Source organism: Hyla sarda, chromosome 2, assembly GCF_029499605.1.
Source record: "Hyla sarda isolate aHylSar1 chromosome 2, aHylSar1.hap1, whole genome shotgun sequence".
Taxonomy (NCBI): Eukaryota; Metazoa; Chordata; class Amphibia; order Anura; family Hylidae; genus Hyla; species Hyla sarda.
The window spans coordinates 317699893-317722001 of NC_079190.1; the positions used below are offsets into that span (position 1 = coordinate 317699893).

A 22109-nucleotide genomic window follows, 5' to 3' on the forward strand; every position below is an offset into this window, starting at 1 on the left:
TCCCCATAGCAAACCTCTCCTGCTCTGGACAGTTCCTGACATGGACAGAGGTGTCAGCAGAGAGCACTATGGTCAGAAAGAAAGGAAATTCAAAAAGAAAAGAAATTCCTGAGGAGCATATAGCAGCTGATAAGTACTGAAAGGATTAAGATTTTTAAATAGAAGTAATTTACAAATCTGTTTAACTTTCTGGTACCAGTTTATTTGAAAGAAAATGTTTTCTACCGGAGTACCCCTTTAAGTCATTCTGGGAGCTGTAGTTTTAAATGGTGAAGACTTCTTTAGTGCTTTCCCATTCTGTGGCAATTGATATATTTGATTATTATACTGGATTTTTTCACAATGTGCTACACCAGTGGCGTCTGTCACAACTAGCCAAAAAATTACTTTGGGAGGGGGGGGGGGGGGGGGGGGCGTGTAGGTATGTGGTGACACTATTTTCTACCGCACTGGGTGACACCAACCCTAGCAATACCACTGGCTGTATTCTATGGGTGACATTATATTTATATATATATTAATAAACAAATTAATATAGATGTGTGTATGTATATAGAGAGAGAAAGAGAGACAGAAGGAATCACTGCAGCACACGTGTTTCTTGCAAAAATAAAAAGTGGATTTTATTCCAACATATGTAGAGTTACAGGCAACGTTTCTGCTGCTCACCCAGACATTGGGGGAGATTTATCAAAATCTGTCCTGTGGAAAAGTTGCCTAGTTGCCCACAGCAGCCAATCAGATCGCTTCTTTCATTTTTAAAAGGGCCTTTGCAAAATAAAAGAAGCGATCTGATTGGCTGCTGTGGGCAACTAGGCAACTTTTCCTCAGGACAGGTTTTGATAAATCTCCCCCAATGTCTGGGTGAGCAGCAGAAACGTTGCCTGTAACTCTACACATGTTGGAATAAAACCCACTTTTTATTTTTTCTTTATAAAATTCGCTGTGGATTTGTGACCAGGATTCTTACACTGGCCTGCACTCTTCAATGCATTCCGGTGCTGTTTTCTTGAAAAAACTATATATATACACACACACACACACACACATATATATATATATATTGTTGGCTGGCACAATGACACAGTGCTGTGGGGCTGGTATGAAATAATTTCCAGGGCTGGTTTTTGTCCCCAGTCCGGCCCTGGTCATCTGCCACACAGGTACAGCAGATCTACTACCCAGAGTGTTGCTGTATACTGAACAGTGAGTGTTACAGTAAGATCCAGGCATGGATCCCACTGAGGTACCCCTGCCTGAAGTCGTGGATCTTCCCTCCGTTGTGGTACGTCAGTCGCATCAGTTGGCCCGCCAAGCGCAGCAACTCTCTCAACTTTCAGCTATGATGCAACAGCTTTTGGCTTTTTAACAGCAGCAGCACCCACAACCTGTCCCACTCCCTCCTCCAGCTCCTGCAGTGTCTTCTGGCTCTCAGCTAAATCTACCATTACCCTCTAAATATGACAGGGACTCTAAGTTATGCAGAGGCTTTGTTACACAGTGCTCCATGCATTTGGAGCTCTTGTCTGAACAGTTTCCGACAGAACATGCTAAGGTGGCCTTTGTTATTAGCCCACTGTCCGGAAAAAGCCCTGGCCTGGGCTACACCCCTTTGGGACCGCAGTGATCTGGTAGCTTCCAACTTGATGGCTTTTCTGGCAGAATTTCACTGTGTCTTTGAGAAACCCACACTTGCCTATTCTGCTGAGATGGCTTTGCTGAACCTATGTCAAGGGAATTCTTCTGTTGGTAACTATGCGGTTCAATTCCGCAATCTAGCCTCAGAACTTGCATGGAATGATGAGGCCTTGTGTGCCACATTCAAAAAAGGTCTGTCTAGCAGGATTAAAGATGCCCTTGCTGCACGTGATCCTCCTTCTCAGACTGAACTTATCCACCTGGCCACACGTATTGCTGACAGGCAGGAAGAACTGCGCTTAGAGAGGAACCTGCTCGAACACAGAGATATCCTCACCTGGCACCTGTGTTTCAACGTCCACCTCGTCAGTTTCCTGCGCCTCTTGCCAAAGAGGCTATGCAACTGGATCGTTCTCGTCTTACGCAACAGGAGAGATCACAAAGAGGCAGTGAGAATTTGTGCTTGTATTGTGCTAGCCCGGAACACTTCCTCAAAGACTGTTCTGTTCGTTCACAGTATCCGGGAAAACGCTCGCACCTAGGGCATGTAGGAGAGGCGTCCCTGGGTGTGAATACCACCTCACCTTGCTTGACCATTTCTTTACAAGTCTTCGTTTTTGCCAAGTATTCCTTAAGCGCTACAGCATTTTTAGATTCTGGATCCGCAGGTGACATTATTGATGCTTCTTTGGTCCACAAACATCATCTTCCTGTTACTCGGCTTGCCAAGCCTTTGTTCATCTCCTCTGTTAATGGAGAAATGTTGGACTGTAAGGTGCTATTCAGTACTGAGCCTCTCCTCATGCAAGTGGGTGTCTTGCATACAGAAAAGATTGAATTCTATGTACTGCCTCACTGTACTTCTGATCTTCTTCTTGGCCTTCCTTGGCTCCAACGTCACTCTCCGCAACTAGATTGGAGAAGTGGAAAAATTATTCACTGGGGACAGTTCTGTCAAAATCTTTGTCTCAGTCCTAAAAAAATTTTGATGTTAGCACTAGCTAACATACATCTTCTAAACAAATTTCAACATTAACATTTTAATGTTAAGGGTTGTGAAGACCTCTTGTAAACTCATGCTGATGCCTGCTTCATGCTGTATGTTTCAGGAACTACTTGGCTTAGTGATGCTGCTAGGCTTGGGCCTTACATTTTTGGACGTTAGCACTAGCTTACATAAATGCTTGAGATTTCAACATTGATCTTTCAATCTTAGAAATTTTTGATGTTAGCACTAGCTAACATACATCTTCTATACAGAATTCAACATTAACATTTTAATGTTAGGGGTTATGAAACCCTCTTGTGCACTCCTGCTGCTGACTGCTCCTGTCTGTGTCATTCAGCAACTACATGGTTTAGTGATGCTGCTGGGCCTAGAACATTACCTATATATGTTGGGGCATGGAACATCTTAGCTATGAGGAGTGATTAAAGGAGTTATAATTGTTTAGTCTTGAGAAGAGATGTTTAAGGGGGGATATGATAAATGTAGATAAGTATATTAATGGCCCATACAAAAAATATGGAGAAAAACTGTTCCAGGTTAAACCCCCCCAAAGTCTGATGGGGCACTCCCTCCATCTGGAGAAGAAAAGGTTTAGTCTCAAGGGGAGACACGCCTTCTTTACCATAAGAACTGTGAACTTATGGAACAGTCTACCTCAGGAACTGGTCACAGCAGGAAAAATGTACAGCTTTAAAACATGGTTAGATACATTCCTGGAACAAAATAACATTAATGCTTATGAAGAAATATAAAATCCCATCCCTTCCCAATATTGCGCCACACCCCTACCCTTCAATTTCTTGCTTGAACTTGATGGACGTATGTCTTTTTTCAACCGTACTATGTAACTATGTTTATGGTAGCACTAGGTACCATATATCTTCAATGGAAATTTCAAAATTCATCTTTTATTCTGAGAGATTATGAGACCCTATTGTCTCCTCATCTGCCGCCAACTCAAGGCTGTGCCATTCAGACACTATATGGTCATGTTGATACCAGACCAGTAATAAAGGGAATATTGCCAAGGACTAGCAGAAACAGGGAACTGTGGATACTGACCACCGGCTGTTGGAATTGACTGACCATCCCAGGTGGTAAATTTACCATTTTGAAGTTCCTCAGTTCCAGTAGGCTTTAAGTCGTTCATTCTTTGTTGTGGTTCTTCAGTTGCAGAATTAAGTTGTATCATGTTTTCCTGTTTCTCCGATGAGCTAATGTCACTGGAACACACAATACTCATATTGTCATCTAATAAAGGATCCTTTTCTTCAGAGAACATATCTATCATTTTATTATTATGAATGTCAGGTGGTATTCTGACAATTTTTGTGAAGCCCTGGGGTCTCCTCATGCTTCAGCCAACTCCAGGCTGTGCCATTCAGACACTATATGGTCTCGTCCTACTGATGCCACCTCCAGGCTTTGTCATTGTGCTGACATGTGACATGGGACTCCTTGTTAGATTAGGTCCTTTGTACCCACATGCCGGGGCCCGGACCACTAAAACTTGGGAGTTAAAAGTTCCATTTCAAAATCCTGAATTTCAATTTCAATATCTTAGATTTCTATTTAAAATTCTTGTATTTCAATGGTCTCCTCATTTTTCAGCCACCTTCATGCTGTACCATTCAGACACTAAATGGGCTCCTTATGCTTTCCCTACCTCCAGGCTGTGTCATTCAGCCAATATATCGTTTTCTGATGCTACTGAGTTTGGTATATTAACTCCAAATATGTTCTGGTAGCACAAGCTAACATAAATTCTTAATTGAGATTTCAAGATTGATCTTTCAATGTAAGGGGTTATGAAACCCTCTGGTATACTGCTGATGCCTGCTCCTGACTGTGTGTTTCAGGAACTACTTGGCTTATTGATGCTTCTGGGCTTGGGATTAAAATTTTTGGATGTTTAGCATGAGCTAAATACATGCTTAATAGAAATTTAAACTTTGATCTTTCAATATAAGGGGCTATGAAACCCTCTTGGGTACTGCTGATGCCTGCTCCTGACTGCCCCTGTGTCTTTCAGGAACTACTTGGCTTATTGATGCTTCAGGGCATGGGCCTTCAATTTTGGGATGTTTTGCACTAGCTTACATATATGCTTAATTGAGATTTCAACATTGATCTTTCAATGTTAGGGGTTATGAAATCCTCTTGTGTACTGCTGATGCCTTTTCCTGACTGTGTCTTTCAGGAACTACTTGGCTTACTGATGCTTCTGAGCTTTGGCCTTACATTTTTGGACGGCAGCATTACCTAACATGCATCTTCAATAGAGATTTCAACATTCACCTTTTAATTTTAGGGGTTGTGAACCCCTCTTGTGTACTCATGTTGCTTCCTGCTCCACTCTGTCAGCCCGTTGGCCCTCGACAGTGTGCGACTCTGCCTCCTCATCCTCCACTGTGTCCTCAGCCTCCACTGCCCGGACAAGTCTCAGTGGCCCTTCAGCATACAATGTGGGCAGGGCACAGAGGTGTCACGCTGTTCTTCACATGGTTTGCCTTGGTGAAAAGTGTTGGAAATAATGGCTGGTCAGGGCAATGGAGACGTTGCGCCTTCATCTCGCGGCCACATGCACCCTGTGGGGGTTTATTAGATTTGGCCCTTTGTACCTAAACGCCCAGGTCCGGCACACTAAAACTTGGGAGTTAAAAGTTCAATTTCAAAATCATTAATTTAAATTTCTAAATCTTATATTTAATTAAAAAAATCATACATTTCAATGGTCTCCTCATGCTTCAGCCAACTCCAGGCTGTATCATTCAGGCAATATATGGTTTACTGATGCTACTACTGGGCCTGGGTCTGGGAATAAAAAAAAATGTTATAGTAGGTAGCACCAGCTATCCAAAATCTTCATTTTAAATTTCAAAAATTATTGTGTTTTTTCTTGGGGACTGTGAAGCCCTGGGGTCTCCTCATGCTTCAGCCAACTCCAGGCTGTGTCATATAGGCAATATATGGTTTACTGATACTGCTGCTGGACCTGGGAATAAAAATTTTGTTACGGTAGGTAGCACTAGCTATCCAAAATCTTCATTTTAAATTTCAAAAATTCTTGTGTTTTTTTGGGGGATTGTAAAGCCCTGGGGTCTCCTCATGCTTCAGCAGACTCCAGGCTGTGTCATTTGGGCAATATATGGTTTACTGATACTGCTGCTGGGCCTGGGAATAAAAATGTTTTCAATGAAGGTAGCACTAGCTATCCAAAATCTTTTCTTAAAATTTCAAAAATTCTTCAGTTTTTTGGGGGGGATTGTGAAACCCTGGTGTGTACTCATGCTTCAGCCAACTCCAGGCTGTGTCATTCAGGCAATATATGGTTTACTGTTACCGCTGCTGGGCCTGGGAATAAAAATGTTGTAATGGTAGGTAGCACTAGTAATCCAAAATCTTCATTTTAAATTTCAAAAATTCTTGTGTTTTTTCTTGGGGATTTTGAAGCCCTGGGGTCTCCTCATGCTTCAGCCAACTCCAGGCTGTGTCATTCAGGCAATATATGGTTTACTGATACTGCTGCTAGGCCTAGGTCTGGGAATTTTTTTTTGTGATGGTAGGTAGCACTAGCTATCCAAAATCTTTGGTTTAAATTTTTGAATTCATCTTTTAATCTTAGGGATTTTGAAGGCCTTGTGTTTACTCATGCTGCTGCCAACTCCTGGCTGTGCCATTCAGCCACTATGTGGTCTCCTCATGCTGCCAACACCTCCACGCTGTGTCATTCAGCCACTATATGGTCTCCTCATACTAATGCCACCTCCATGCTGTGTCATTCAGCCACTATATGGTCTCCTCATACTGATGCCACCTCCAGGCTTTGTCATTGCAGCAGTGATTCTAAAAGCGATTCAGGTAATCTGCATGTTATTCTGAATAACAGTATTATTTCACTACCCCAGCACACTCCATATGCGTGTTAGAACACAGCAAAGTGTTATATACCCCTATTGAGGCTCTCTGTAGGCCAGAAATAGCAGTTTTTAATATAGATTCACCTCAAATAAATGTAAACAGAAACACATTTTTTCGCTCATCTCTAATGACTGCACAATACATACTGATGGTGTTTGTGGAACTATATGAAATATAACAGGCCTATATCAACCCAACAGGCTAGATACATATTACTTATGGACACGCTTTTTGACTGGCAGAGATTAATGCACAATGAGTACTGACTGTGTTTGCGGAAATATATGAAATTCACCAGAACTACAGGCTCGAGACAGATCACGGCACTGGCTACTGTAGCTGATTGAGGAACACTATTCATTTCAGGTATTTGCAGGTATGAGCCTTGAAAAAGGCTTTGGATTAGTGTTAGCAAAAGATGAGTTCCCTATAGGTTTCTTGTAAGGGAATTGACTCCTGTTCACACACACACAAGGTATCGCTTTCTAATCTGTATCTCTGTCTTTCTAACCACTAATTGTCCCTATGTCTGGCTCTCTCCCTCTCTCTCTGTCTCCTCTCTGCAGAAGATCCTGAAAGCTCTGAACGCTGTAGATGATATCAGTGCCATTTTATCTGTGTCCCTGGCTGTGTCCTATTGGCCTTTGTGCTTGACTGACACAGTAAGCAGCAAATCACATGATAGACCTTAGTTATCATGTGATCTGCTGCTTTTCTTACGTCATCTCACCGCCCCCTTCTGTCCTGCTTGTTCCGCCTGCCAAAAAACCATGCTTTCTGGTTTTTCACGCTATTTACTGGCTCGCATGAGCCAAACCTGTAAAGGCTTGAGTGTTCGCCGAGCCAGAAAATTCCAAAAGTTCGGGTTGAATCCGGGTTCGCACATCTCTATTCACAGTAATAGAACAAACCTACAAAGAATTTTGCTGCAGACCACAGGAAATGATAATATACATGTTTACTTTATTGATAGACAAAACTACATTACAAAAAACCAACAACAGCAACTGATAAAAGAGGAACTTCTTAAGCAAAAGTTACCACATTTTAACTCTCATTCTAACTCTTTCTACATATAACTATGATGTCAAACAAATAACTTAGCATAAAAGGTAATAACCATAACAGATAAGAGGCAAAGGTTAGTGAACTAATCCCAAATGCAGCAAAAATATAAGGTGCCAGTGCAGACAAATAGGCAATGGTACAAAAAAATGCATATGGATTACAAAGTGAATATTGCTTCAGAAAATACACAACAGTGCCAGCCACACGTAAATCTTCTCCTTTGTAGTAGGCACATGCTTTCATTTTGCTGCTTCGCTCCTATGCCCTGATGAAAAAAGCTGTACCAGAGTCCCCCAATTTTTGAACGTTTCCACACTAAAAAAAAATATATTCCTTTATAATTTAAATGGTAGATTTTTGTGAACAGTGAGAATTATGAATTGATTTATCATTCAGATGTTAATTGGCAAACTTTAGATGCACCTGTACATGTGCTTTCTTTTTTTTTTTTTTTTCGTAAATACATTTTTATTAAAGTATTTCAATAAAATACAAACAGTACAGTCGTGCGATGGACCCGGGCGACATAGAAAATGCAGGACTCTTCCGGGCACCACGAACATGGGGATAAAGGCAATACACAGTGTTGCCCAACATTCAAGGCCCGCCATACAAGTAACTAAATAAACACAAATGTTAACAATCAACCAATAAAATAAAAAATAAAAACACAAACTACCTGTGTCTCTGCGCATTATTATAGAGTTCCTACAGTTAGAAATGGTTTAGGTACAATAATGCCACAAAGTTGCAATTAAGTGTAAACGTGAATATTACCATGGAGGGTAGTTGGTAGTATAAGTCAGTGACAACATGAGCATCTGATATGGTGAACGGGCGTGGAGCGTGGGACAGGAGGGAGGAGTCTATGACAGGTAAATGACCAATGCACAGGTGACAAGGCTTTGCGGAAATGACACTTCTTTGCAGCAGGCAGAGGAGGACCACAGTAACCAGCGTTTCTGAAACAACTGGCGCTTACAGGCCCCATAGGCTATAATCTTTTCATATGCATATGTCATGTTCAGTTTGGTGATAAGAGTATCTATGGTGGGCACGGACGCTGACTTCCAGAGGCTTGCTATCACTATTTTCGCTAGGATACAAATAATGCTAAACAAAGCTCGTTGATCTCGGGGTAAGATCTGTAAGTCTAGAAAAAGTAATATCGCCTGGGGGGACCATGGAGCATGACTACCAAATATCTCCTGCAGTAGCTTTCTGCAAGCTTCCCAAAAGGGGGCAGTGACAGGGCAAAACCACAGGATATGAGGAAGGGTGCCAAGGGCGCCACATACCCGCCAGCACTGGGTAGAGGCAGACGGGTATATTTTGCCCAGACGGTCTGGGGTATAGTACCACCTTAATACAGTTTTGATAGCAGATTCTAAGTGGGAGGAGCACTGGAAGGAAGCATGTATGGTTCTGAATGTCCGTTGCCAACTTTCTAGAGAGACTGTTATATCTAGATCCCTCTCCCACATACGCAAGGGGTATGATTTGGTCAGCGTGGTCCCCTGAGTCAAGTTGTTATAGTACACCCTTAAGCCCTTTATGGAAGTAGTTAGTATTTTAAGAGATAAGCTGTCCAGAGGGGTGCTCGAACTTTTCAGCATTGACAAAAAGTGGCGGACTTATAGGTATTTATAGAAATCATGTGTAGCTATGTGATATTTATCCGTAAGTGTGGCAAAGGGAACAATAGAGGAGCTATCGTAAAAGGTATTTTGCATGTGTGATGCCCTTGGACATACAGGTAGACAGATCGATATCAGGGATGGCTGCTTGTATGAGCGAGAGCGGCAAGTCATCACAGGTGAGTGGCCACATAGGGAGAGATTTCTGTATGTACTAGGTCCACACCGAGAAGGAGACCTGGACCAGCGGGTTGATAAAAACGGGCAGAGGAAAGGACCAATATGGTAAGTATAAAAGGCAATACAGAGTGGTTTTCAATGTCTACCCAAGGCAGATCTGTCCGGTTCTGCCTACAGTGCCGTAACATAGAGACCATCGTGGCAGTGTAGTAATTGCGTAGATCTTGGGAACCCAGGCCTCCCGAGAGTTTAGCTTTGGTTAGGATTTTAGCCGAAAGCTGTGGTTTGTGTCCGGCCCATATAAAAGAAGAAAGGAGGGATTGGGCTTTAGAAAAGAAAGAAGTAGGAAGGGAGATAGGCAGTGTGCGGAACAGGTATAGGAATTTGGGGAGAAGAAACATCTTGAATACGACTACCCTCCCAACCCAGGACATATCTGCTTTGGCAAGCCTATCAGCTTCAGCGGACACATTAGCTAGTAGTGGTAAATAATTTTCCCGATACAGCATGTTATGGGGATAAGAAAGTTGCATACCCAAGTATTGGGGTGAAGTAGTACGCCAATCAAAGGAATACATGGAGTGGAGTGTTCCCAAAAGCTGTGGGGATAGGTTGATAGCTAAAGCTTGTGTTTTAGAAGCATTAAGGAGGTAGTAGGATAATTCGCCAAATCTGTGCACCAGATCCATGATAGCCTTCAGTGACTGAACAGGGTTCGTGAGAGACAGGATAACATCGTCAGCGTATAACGAGATGGTATGGCTGTGACGTCCAATCATGACCCCAGAAACTTCTGGGCACAGGCGGATAGCCTGAGCCAGGGGCTCCATGGACAAGATGTAGAGAAAGGGCAAAAGGGGGCATCCCTGACGTGACCCGTTAGATATGTCAAAATTTTCCAAGTAGAAGCCATTTACCAGCACTCTGGCCGAGGGGCAACTGTAGAGAGAGGAGAGAGCAGAAATTATCGGACCAGCAAAGCCCATATGTGAGAGGGCCAAGAAGGCATACAACCACTGGAGGCAGTCGAAGGCCTTCTCGGCGTCCAGGGCCAAGACCACTGTAGGTGTATCAGTATATTCTAAGTGAGCAAAGATATCAAGTAAGCGCCTTGTGTTGTTGGAGGCCTGACGGTCAGCCACAAATCCCGCTTGATCTGTAGAGACTAAAGACGGGAGAACTGTGGATATGCGAGATGCTAGCAATTTGGTGAAAATCTTGACATCTTGATTGAGAAGCGATATGGGTCGAAAATTTTGGGGTCTGTCTGGGTCCTTACCAGGTTTTGGTAGAGTCACTATGGTGGCCTGCAAGTTTTCATGTGGGAGCACGCCCGTGGACATGGCCGCATTACAAATCTTAGTTAAGTGAGGGACTATTGTAGACTGAAAATGTTTAAAGTAGGAATTAACAAAGCCGTCTGGGCCCGGGGCCTTGTCCGCAGGTAGGGACCGTATCGTAAGTGAGACCTCCTCCACTGTAATGTCCTTGTTTAAAAAGGCCAGCTGGTCCGATGTTAAGGTAGGAAGATTCAGATTAGATAGAAAGGTAGAAGTAGCCAGCTGAAGATCAGGAGAAGGAGGGATAGAGTCCTTGAGATTATATAGTCTGGAATAAAAAGAGAGAAAGCCGTTAGCAATGTCATCTGGTGTGTACAGTTTGGAGTGTGTTACGGGATGCAGTAGGTAGGGAACCTGGGATTTGAGTTGGTGACGTTTCAAACAGTGCGCCATGAGCTTTCCCACCTTGTTGTTTTGTGAATAGTATGTGGCTTGGAGTTTTCGATGGGACTTCTCATAAATATGTAGCAACAGGCAGCGGAGGTCGCATCTCAAGGAGGCGACATCCGCGGCGTGGGCCAGGGAAGGATCAGCTTGATTGAGGACCTCAGCAGAGCGGAGGTTAGAGAGTGTCGTTCACTAGTTTTTCCCTCTGTTTCTTAAGCCTCGATCCGTATTGTATGCAGAATCCTCGTATCACTGCCTTGTGGCAATTCCACAACACAATCGGGTCAGAGATCGAGTCAGCATTATATGCAAAATATTCCTCTATGTGTTGTTTTAAGTTGACCGAGTATGTAGGATGAGACCACAAGAAGGGGTTGCTTCTCCACGTGTATGTGGGGGGCAATGAGGCCGTGTCAGTCAGTTGTAAGGTGATAGCAGCATGGTCTGACCATTTGATAAATTCTATAGTAGTGGTAATAGAATCGGAGACCAGAGATTTCTCTAAAAGAAACATGTCTATGCGTGAGTAAGAGTTGTGCACCGTAGAGAGAAGGGTATAGTCTGTTTCCGTGGAGTGTTGTACCCTCCATATGTCGTATAGGTCCTTCTCCAACAGTAGTGAGGTGATAGTGGGTGAGGGGAAACGAGAGATGGATGTGGAATCTAAGTTGTGGTCCGAGACTATTTTAAAGTCCCCGCAGAGAACTAGGGATCCCCAGGGCGAGCTGCGGACTTTTTTCAGTAATCGATTTAAAAACGGAGTTGGCCTGAATTAGGGACATACAAAGCCACGATGGTCAGTGGAACAGCATTGATGACACAGGGGAGGATCACATACCTGCATTGTTGATCGGGAACCACTTCCTGCAGAGTGAAAGCCAAGGTGTTCCTGATGCCGATCGAGACCCCTCTGGACTTGGAGCTGAAATGTAAATGATAGAAATGCGTAAATTGCGGGTGGGTGAGGCAGTGCGCATCAGCGGATAAAAGGTGTGTCTCTTGCAAGCATATTATGTCACATTTAAGTAATTTTACCTCCTTCCATAGATAGGAATGTTTACATGGATTGTTCAGCCCCTTCATATTAAGGCTGGCAATGGATATGACAATCTTATACAGAAATATACAAAGATCGGAACTGGTAGCAGGATCAGGAAATTGAGGGGACAGGGCACATCTCCCAGCCAGCATGAGCCTGTCAGAAAGCGTCAATATTCACTACTAGGACCTTGAAAAAAGACAGTGGTAAAAACAGAAAAATAAACAGAAAAACAAACAAACACAAACAACCACTCAAAGGTGGCACAGGAGAACCTGGATGGCCTTAACCAAGCACTATCGATGTCTGTGTGGGGGTCAGAGTCCACACTGAAGCTGAGGCACACGGGCAGCGCAGAAGAGCCCACATCTGTGATGAAAGAATGTCACCTTCCAGATCAAGCGACGTCCCATTTCTTCCGGACCCGAGCTTTTCCAGGAGGAGGACGAGGGCCTTCTGCAAGTAGGGACTGGATGTTCCAAGTCTTCAGTAATTCTTCACCCTCCATCAAGGATATAACAACGTGAATTATATTGTCCCTTTTAATGAGGAGTCTTTTTGGGAAGCCCCATCGATATGGGATAGATGCTGTGCGGAGAGCCAGAGTAACCGGGCCCAGGGCCCTTCTAGTTTGGAGTGTAGCAGCCGATAAGTCTGCATACAATGAGATGTGGTGATACAGAGCAGGCAGCCCGTTGTTGCATCTGGAAACCTCCATGAGGCGCTCTTTAATGTGGAAGAAGTGGACGCGGGCCAAAATGTCCCTCGGAACAGTATCCTCCAGGTGGCGCGGAACCCGATGGGCCCTGTCGACCGTCAGCTCTTGGAGTGCGGAGTTGGGTGCCACCGCTTTAAGTAATGAGTGCACATATTTCGGGATGTCTGCCGGGGTAACTGTTTCAGGCACCCCTCTAAGTTTAATATTGTTGCGGCGGCTGCGGTCCTCCTGATCTGCCAATTTTGCTTGTAAGGCCGCCACTTTGTCCTCCATTTCATGATGCAAGTGTATGAGGGAATTGTGTGAATCAGCAAAGTCCCCAAACTTGTGCTCCAGATGGTCCACCCTGCCACCCAGGTCCCTCAAATCAGACTGGATGGGGCAAATTAGCGTATTAATATCTTGGAGGAAGGTAGATCGTAGCAACAATAACATGCCCTTCATAGCAGAGTCTGCCAGAGACTTATTGGAGACAGGCAGGGTTGCCAGCAGGTCAGCTGCTGCTACAGGGGTGCCTGAGAGGGATTGAGCTCTTACCTCCTGTGAATGCAGAGAGGAGGGTAGCTGTGGACTGTGCCTTGCATGGCTCATGGAGGATGGGGCCGGAGGGAGGCAGGCCGGAGTCGCCGGAGAAGAGCAGGAGCCAAGGCAGCCGTCCCCGCCGCTGTAAGTAGGTGAGCGGTGACCTCCGGTCATTGCCAGGGGATCCCCGGGCTCCTGAGCAGTGTGCAGCGCCGTGTCTGAGGCTGAGCGGCGTCTGAGACTGAGCTGTGCAGTGCGGCGGCTGTCTGGAGAGGCGGCCCAAGGTACAGGGCCTCCGCATTCCCCGTCGGCGCCATCTTGGGAGTAAGCTCCTCTCGGGGAGAAGCGGAATTTAGCCAGAGAGCGGCAGCGGAGCGGCTTCCTCCTCCTCACCGGCATGGTGGGTGACTTTAGGGTCCGGGCTATAGCGAGCAGGACTGGTGTTTTGCTGTTCTATAGTCACTGGAGCAGGCGATGAGACCGAGCTCCTCTAATGTGTGGCCATTCGCCTCAGCAGCCAGGCCACGCCCCTGTACATGTGTTTTTTAACCTCTTAAGGACCAAGCCCATTTTCACCTTCAGGACCAGAATATTATTTGCAAATCTGACCACTGTCACTTTAAGCATTAATAACTCTGGAATGCTTTTACTTTTTATTCTGATTCGGAGATAGTTTTTTCGTGACATATTTTACTTTATGTCAGTGGTAAATTTGTTGCATCATTTCTTGGTGAAAAATTCCAAAATTTTATGGCAAATTAGAAAATTTTGCATTTCTTTTACTTTTAAACTATCTGCTTATAAGGAAAAAAGACATATCAAATACATTATGTATTATTTCACATATACAATATGTCTACTTTATGTTTGCATCATGAAGTTGACATGTTTCTACTTTTGGAAGACATCAGAGGGCTTCAAAGTTCAGCAGCAATTTTCCAATTTTTAACAAAATCAGAATTTTTCAGGGACCAGTTCAGTTTTGAAGTGCATTTGAAGGGCCTTCATATTAGAAATACCCCATAGATGACCCTATTATAAAAACTGCACTCCTCAAAGTATTCAAAAGGACATTCAGAAAGTGTGCTAACACAGGAATAGCAGCAAAGTGAAAATTGGAAATCTTCATTTTTTACACTTGCATGTTCTTGTAGACCCAGTTTTTGAAATTTTAAAAGGGGTAAAAGGAGAAAAAGCCCTTCAAAATGTGTAACCCAATTTCTCTCGAGTAAGGAAATACCTCATATGTGTATGTAAAGTTTTCGGCGGGCGCAGTAGGGGGCTCAGGAGGGAAGGAGCGACAATGGGATTTTGGAGAGTGAGTTTGTCTGAAATGGTTTTTGAGGGGCATGTTACATTTAGGAAGCCCCTATGGTGCCAGAAAAGCAAAAAAATAAAAACCATGGCATACTATTTTGGAAACTGCACCTCTCAAGGAATGTAAGTGGTACAGTGAGCCTTAACACCCCACAGGTGTTTGACGACTTTTCGTTAAATTTGGATGTGTAAATTAATTTTCTTTTCTTTTTTTCATTAAAATGCTGGTTTTCCCCCAAATTTTACATTTTTACAAGGGGTAATAGGAGAAAGTGCCTCCCAAAATTTGTACCCCATGTGTGAACGTCATGTGCACTGCGGGTGCACTACAATGCTCAGAAGAGAAAAGTCACATTTGGCTTTTGGAAAGCAAATTTTGCTGAAATGGTTTTTCAGGAGCATGTCACATTTAGGAAGCCCCTATGGTGCCAGAACAGCAACAAAAAACCCACATGGCATCCTATTTTAGAAACTACACCCCTCAAGGAACGTAACAAGGGGTACAGTGAGCTTAACACCCCACAGGTGTTTGACAAATTTCCGCTAAAGTTGGGCGTGAAAATGAAAAATTTGATTTTTTTCACTAAAATGCTGGTGTTACCCCAAATTTTTCATTTTCACAAGGGGTAATAGGAGAAAAAACTCCCAAAATCTGTAACCCCATTTCTTCTGAGTATGGAAATACCCCATATGTGCATTTAAAGTGCTCTGCTGGCGAACTACAATGCTCAGAAGAGAAGGAGCGCCAATGAGCTTTTGGAGAGAGAATTTGGTTGGAATAGAAGTTGGGGGCCACGTGCATTTACAAAGCCCCCGTGATGCCAGAACAGTTGACCCCCCCGCATGTGACCCCTTTTTGGAAACTACACCCCTCACAGAATTTAATAAGGGGTGCAGTGAGAATTAACACTCCACTGGCGTATGACATATCTTTGGAAAAGGGGGCTTACCTTTTTCATTTTCACGGACCACTGTTCCAAAAACCTGTCAGACACCTGTGGGGTGTAAATGCTCACTGCATCCCCTATTACATTACGTGAGGAGTGTAGTTTCCAAAATGGGGTCACATGTGGAAGGGGTCCACTGTTCTGGGGGCTTTGTAAACACACATGGCCTTCAATTTCGGACAATTCTCTCTCCAAAAGCCCATGGTGCTCCTTCTTTTCTGAGCATTGTACTTTGCTTGCAGAGCATTTTACATCCACATATGGGTATGTTCTTGCCCTTGCCCCCTCTTTCCTGCTGGGTAAGGGTGACTGGGGCTGTCCCGGACAGCCCCATTCACCTTTTTTTTTCCAGGTCACCAGAGACCCGATTGACTCGAAATCGCCTGCAAATTGCCTGTCTGAATTGACCAGCGATTTGTGACGATCGCCGACATGGGGGGTCTCAGGACCCCTCCAGGGGTTTGCACGGGGTTCCTGCTGAAATATTTCAGCAGTCATCCCGGTCCGGTCCCCGACCGGCACGATGCAGGGACCGAAATCTCCACGGGCGTACAGGTATGGCCTGTGTCCTTAACTACAAGGACGTCAGGGCATACCCGTACGCCCTATGTCCTTAAGGGGTTAAGAAGGGGAACCTTGCAGGCACTGTAGGATTTCAGTCCTGCACAATATAGTGTGTTACCAATTGTTTTCTTGGCGACTATGGTCCCAGCTACCTTGAGATCATTGACAAGATCATCCCTTGTAGTTCTGAGCTGATTCCTAACTGTTCTCATGATCATTAAAACTCCATGAGGTGAGATCTTACAAAATTCCCTCGAGATTGACGTTTATTTTGTGTTTCTTCAATTTGTGAAGAATCGCATCAACTGTTGTAAACTTCTTACTAAGCTGCTTGGCGATGATCTTGTAGTTCATTTCAGCCTTGTGTAGGTCGAGCTTGTCCCTGACATACTTGGAAAGCTCTTCGGCCATGGTAGAAAGTTTAGAATCTGATTGATTTCATTATCAGGGGATCAAATATTGATTTCCTTCACTGTAAAGTTTTGTTGTCATCTCATGTAGAGAAGGACTTTGGGCTCCCTCTAGCAACAGAGCCGAGGGGGGACTTAAAAGCGTAACTACGGATATATATATATATATATATATATATATATTAAAAAATCCCTGAGCACAAGACCAAGCACCATTACATCCTACAGCACTGGGTATGGTTAGCTAAGAGCCTTAGATTACAGTGGCTGCAAGCTGATGGAATGGCATCTCCGATCAAGTGATTACAGGCTAAATTTATAATGCATACAATTTTAAAAAATGACTTTGGTGCTCAGGGCTCCACTACAGTCATGTTTAATATAACTTTACAGTTAGGGTGCATTCACACTATGGAATTTCCAGGTGTAGCAGCCTCCCATTGTTTTCAGTGAGATTCTGCTGCACTGTGCCCACCACCGAATTTCTGCAGCAGAGAAAATGTTAATTCTGGACTCTGAATAAACATGTTCATTCTTTCTGCTGATCCGCTCATATATGCATTGTTGTCAATGGTGACGGTATATATCCGAGTGGTCCCAGAACTGACTGAATCAGTTGGTGCTGATGTGTACAGAATGTCAATGTGCATTATGCTTTAACTCTCTAATTTGCAAGGTGACAATAGGAATTTAAATATTATGCCACAAGATCACAAAATGGTTCCATAATATGTCAATGTAAGTGAAAGAATATTGGTTTTTCAATGATAAGGGTATTTGTAATGTATAGGAGGATATATCCAATATTTAGATTTCTAGGAAATTGTATGTGCTGCAACTGACCATGATAGGACCATAGAATAAAGAACTCAATGCTACTACAGGCAAACAGATCAAATATAAAAGTGACTAAACATTGTGCCCATGGCAAATATAAAAGGGAAAGAACTGTTTTCAAAGGATAGAAAAAGCAGAACATTCCATATTTAAGAAGCTGTGTAAGTGACCTGGCCTGCAAGCCTCTCCTTTGGGTTTTCCACCTTATACCATGAAAGAAGCTAAATTAGCAAAACAGAAGTAAACTGTTGACTGTTTCATTGCAGGATTAAGTGTGATAAATGGGGGTTTTGTTCTGCCTCTGTCCAGATGTTGTGTCTATGCCGTGGTGTTTTTTCTTTTACATTCTTGGCTCGGAGCCCGTATATATTTTGGATACTGAGGGGAGAATATAATACCGCTGGAAAATGATGCGGTCTGGTTACCTTTTAAATAACATTTCCTCCCTCCTCGATTTTCTAATAGTTTGTTTTTCTTTCCATGTTTTCCTTTTATTGGAGGGTTTTTTCAGGGGGAAATTATTAACACTGCCAAAAGCTCAACCAGAAAAAAGTGCTTCTATTTATTTTATGCCTGAAGTTAAAGAAAAGGCTCTTCTTCATTTAATTTCTTCTTTAAAAAAAAAAAAAAAGAAACTAATAGACTGGAAACTTTGCCCAAAATCACAACCTGCTGGTTTATGTGTCTGATTTTGCACCTTTGACCTGTCATTTTCTCTAATTGTAGCTACAGAGATGCACCCTCCGTTTTCTAGGAAGTACCTGCAGTTCCTGGCCTTCACTCTTAAAAACACCCAAAACTGCTACGGCATTGAGAAAGAATTCAGACCTCCCAATCTCAGGAAAACAAACAAAGGAAGGCTGTCCAGTGAGGCCTCAGCTTTCACTGCAATAGAAAACCTTCCACTGATCTCTGCTCTCAAAGTCCTGACACCAATGTTCAGCACAACTCCCATTAACCTCCGCACTGCCAGTTTTGTGCCACTCTGCTTGACCTGAACTTGGGATCCTAGATACAATGATCTCAGTTCTAGGAGGAAGACCAAAATTTGGAAAGTTTTTAGTGACAAATGATTTTATTTTTGTTTATTTATTTATGAAACATGAATAAAGTTCATTTCTCCTGACTTTCTAATGGGGAACAGTATAGCAGTGATTTACTACAGCAAGGAAAATTCTACAATAGAGCATACCGCTGGGGTGGCTTACTTATAGGTTTTTATTAAGTTATGCATCATGTTCTTGTCATTTTTCTTGTTATACAAATCTGTTCTCAAATAGCAAAAATGACATGTTGTGTCTTGTTTATAAAGCAGAAATATCTGTTCCTTCTTAGGACAAGGCTTTTTGAAAATTGTACATGACATATTTATCAGATTGCGTCATTGAGGCAGATGATGGGGCAATTTTTTGTGAATTTTTTGCTAAGGTGAACCTAGATGTATATGAGGTTGCAAACACCCATTGCCATTGAAAAAATCTTTAGTTTGTGTCATTAGGATATGTTCACACAGTGATGTCTTTTGCAAATCTTCTAGGATTCCACAATTTAGCAAGATGGTACCCCAGATTTCACCCTATGCTTTGCAAATAGAATTGACTTGCTGTGAAATTTCAAATTTGCACCACAGGTCTGTTTCCATATAGATTTTTTTTTTTATCTCAATCACTTTGCTGCTATGTATATTTTCTGCCTGCAAATCTGGATGTACATGGCCATACCCAATTATCAGTTACATGTGGCCATACCTTAAAGGGGTATTCCAGGAAAAAAACTTTTTTTTTTTTATATCAACTGGCTCCAGAAAGTCAAACAGATTAGTGAATTACTTTTATTAAAAAATCCTAATCCTTCCAGTAGTTATCAGCTGGTGACGTTGAGTTGTTCTATCTGACCACAGTGCTCTCTGCTGACACCTCTGCTTGTCTCAGGAACTGTCCAGAGTTAGCAAATCCCCATAGCAAACCTCTAATGCTTCGGACAGTTCCTGAGACAAGCAGAGGTTTTGGCAGAGAGCACTGTTGTAGAAAGAAAAGAACAACTCAACTGCAGCAGCTGATAACTACTGGAAGGATTAAGATTTTTTAATAGAAATTTACAAATTTGTATAACTTTCTAGAGCCAGTTGATTTTATATATATATATATATATATATATATATATATATATATATAGGGGATAAGTATTTACCTCAGGGAGAGGCCGCCACTCCTGGTGTATCGGAGCTTCAGAAGGCCATTTAGCACTCCGCGGGCATTCTGGGTAGGGGAATATGCAAAGCAGCTCATTACATCACCTTTTCAGGTAATGTTCCCTGGTATCAGCTTGGCTCCTGTTAAGGAATATAAAAAGCTGATCGGGATTTATGCCAAGCCAGACTACTCCCCAAAAGGAAAGTTTCCCCTTTAGCTGCTCTCAGGCCTCTTACCTCAGCCAAGTCAGATCACCCTGGTCTGTACTGACGAGTGACAAACACCACGAAACAGCTGTCTGCAGATGGGTAGAAACTTCCCTTTTGGGGAGTAGTCTGGCTTGGCATAAATCCCGATCAGCTTTTTATATTCCTTAACAGGAGCCAAGTTGATACCAGGGAAAATTACCTGAAAAGGTGATGTAATGAGCTGCTTTGCATATTCCCCTACCCAGAATGCACGCGGAGTGCTAAATGGCCTTCTGAAACTCTGTTACACCAGGAGTGGTGGCCTCTCCCTGAGGTAAATACTCATCCCCTTTAGCTGCTTTCAGGCCTCTTACCTCAGCCAAGCCAGATCGCCCTGCTCTGTACTGACGAGTGGCAAACACTACGAAACTGCTTCTCGGCCTTTTGGCTAAGATCAAGTGTAGTATCTGTTCTTATCAGTTTTTCATGCCGGTGGACTGTGATGCCGGTATGGGGCTGGTGGGGATGGGTGCTGCATGGAGGATGCAGGTGTACCAGGGCTTTCCGGGGCTGGTTCTGAGGAATCAGCTCGACGGCTGCCCCGATGTGACCTGTTCCCTCTGGGTCTCGCCATGAGGCTGAGAGGGTCTAGAGCCGAGGTACTTTTGTGCCTCAGGGAGTGGTGACCCCGAGGTGCCGAAATTCACTGGGAGTACTGGCTCACTGAGTTGAAGCACGGGCACCATAATCTCTTCACCTTGTGGCACTCACCTCTTGATTCCCGGCCTTCTGGCTAGGATCAGAGAAATTTTTATAGATCCGGGCAGTATATCTGCACACATTCACTTATTTATTTCTTTTTGTCTCACTGTGTCACTGTGTGTTCACAGGATTTGTCAGGATGCGGTAGCCCTTCTGGGTGTCCCTCCTGGTGGTCTAGGGGAGGTGTGTGTGGCCATTAGGTTCCGCACCTCCCTGCAAACACCCCAGGTACTCCTGCTTTGGGAGGGTACCTACCGTTATCGGCTCTGCGGGCAGATACCTTGGCTAATGCCAAGGGGGATGCCGGGAGCATTTGTGGTCCCCTAGTAGCTTCGGCGAAAAGGGACATCGAACCTGGAACCTCGCAGGTACCTTTTGGTCCGGAGGCGAAGGGTAAGGTTTGTTGGGGGGCCTCTCTCCTATCGGAGAAGGGCTTGCGATAGACCGCATCCTTTGTGCACGTTTTTTTTAGTGTAACACGTTTGCACTTTTTCTTGCACTTTGGGTGAATCGAGAGCACGTTCCTCGGCTTTAAAAATAAAAAATAAAAAAAACACCACGAAACTGCTGTCTGCAGATGGGTAGAAACTTCCCTTTTGGGGAGTAGTCTGGCTTGGCATAAATCCCGATCAGCTTTTTATATTCCTTAAGAGGAGCCAAGCTGATACCAGGGAACATTACCTGAAAAGGTGATGTAATGAGCTGCTTTGCATATTCCCCTATATATATATATATATATATATATATATATATATATATATATAGTTTTTCCTGGAATATCCCTCTAAGGCAGAGTTTTCCAAAGAGTGTGCCTCCAGATGTTGCAAGACTACAAAGCCCAGCATGGGCACTGTCAGATACAAAAACTTTTGATAAGTTGTAAACAATGCAAAACCAATAGGTTTTGCAATTGCTTTCATTAGAAATTTTTTTGTATTTCATACTGAAAAAGCCAGTCAAACAACTGCCCCCCCCCCCTGCCTGCTTGGACACGTACTAGTCCTGCTGTGTCCATGCATCATCACCTATGTCATGGACACACTTCCTTGATTGACAGCTGTGAGTGCAGGGCTCGCAGCTGGAGGCAAAAAATCCTCCCACTGTCAGCTTGTGTCCCGCTACTGTCTGTGAGGACAAGCTGGGAGTTGTAGTATTGCTAATGCTAGGGAAGATGTGAGCAGACAGCATACTGAGGGAGGGGGCAGAGACCTGCACAGTGAGGCCACGCCCCCTCCCTTTGAGAGGAATTCAGACTAGTGAGCTAAATTAAAAGTGTAATAAAAAAATAAGTAAAGGTGCTAGACACATAAAAATTTGATGTATATGGTCAGGAGTAGGTACTGAGTGATATATTTAAAAAAAATTTTTTTTGTTGGATCTGATGGGTACGCTTTAAAGTTGCAGATTTTATGCTCTTGATTTCAATGTAAAAT

General features: G+C 43.5%; 1 long non-coding RNA gene and 1 pseudogene across 1 annotated transcript in view; one reads left to right on the forward strand and one right to left on the reverse strand.

Annotated features, from left to right (window-relative positions):
- LOC130357915 (uncharacterized) overlaps positions 1 to 22109 on the reverse strand; it is a 170054-nt gene that overhangs the window by 134512 nt on the left and 13433 nt on the right. Inside the window, exon 2 of the long non-coding RNA XR_008889323.1 lies at positions 12019 to 12102. This is a non-coding gene — a long non-coding RNA (uncharacterized LOC130357915). The remainder of the gene's footprint in view (positions 1 to 12018; positions 12103 to 22109) is intronic.
- Positions 20343 to 20452, forward strand: LOC130359879 (U2 spliceosomal RNA; annotated as a pseudogene).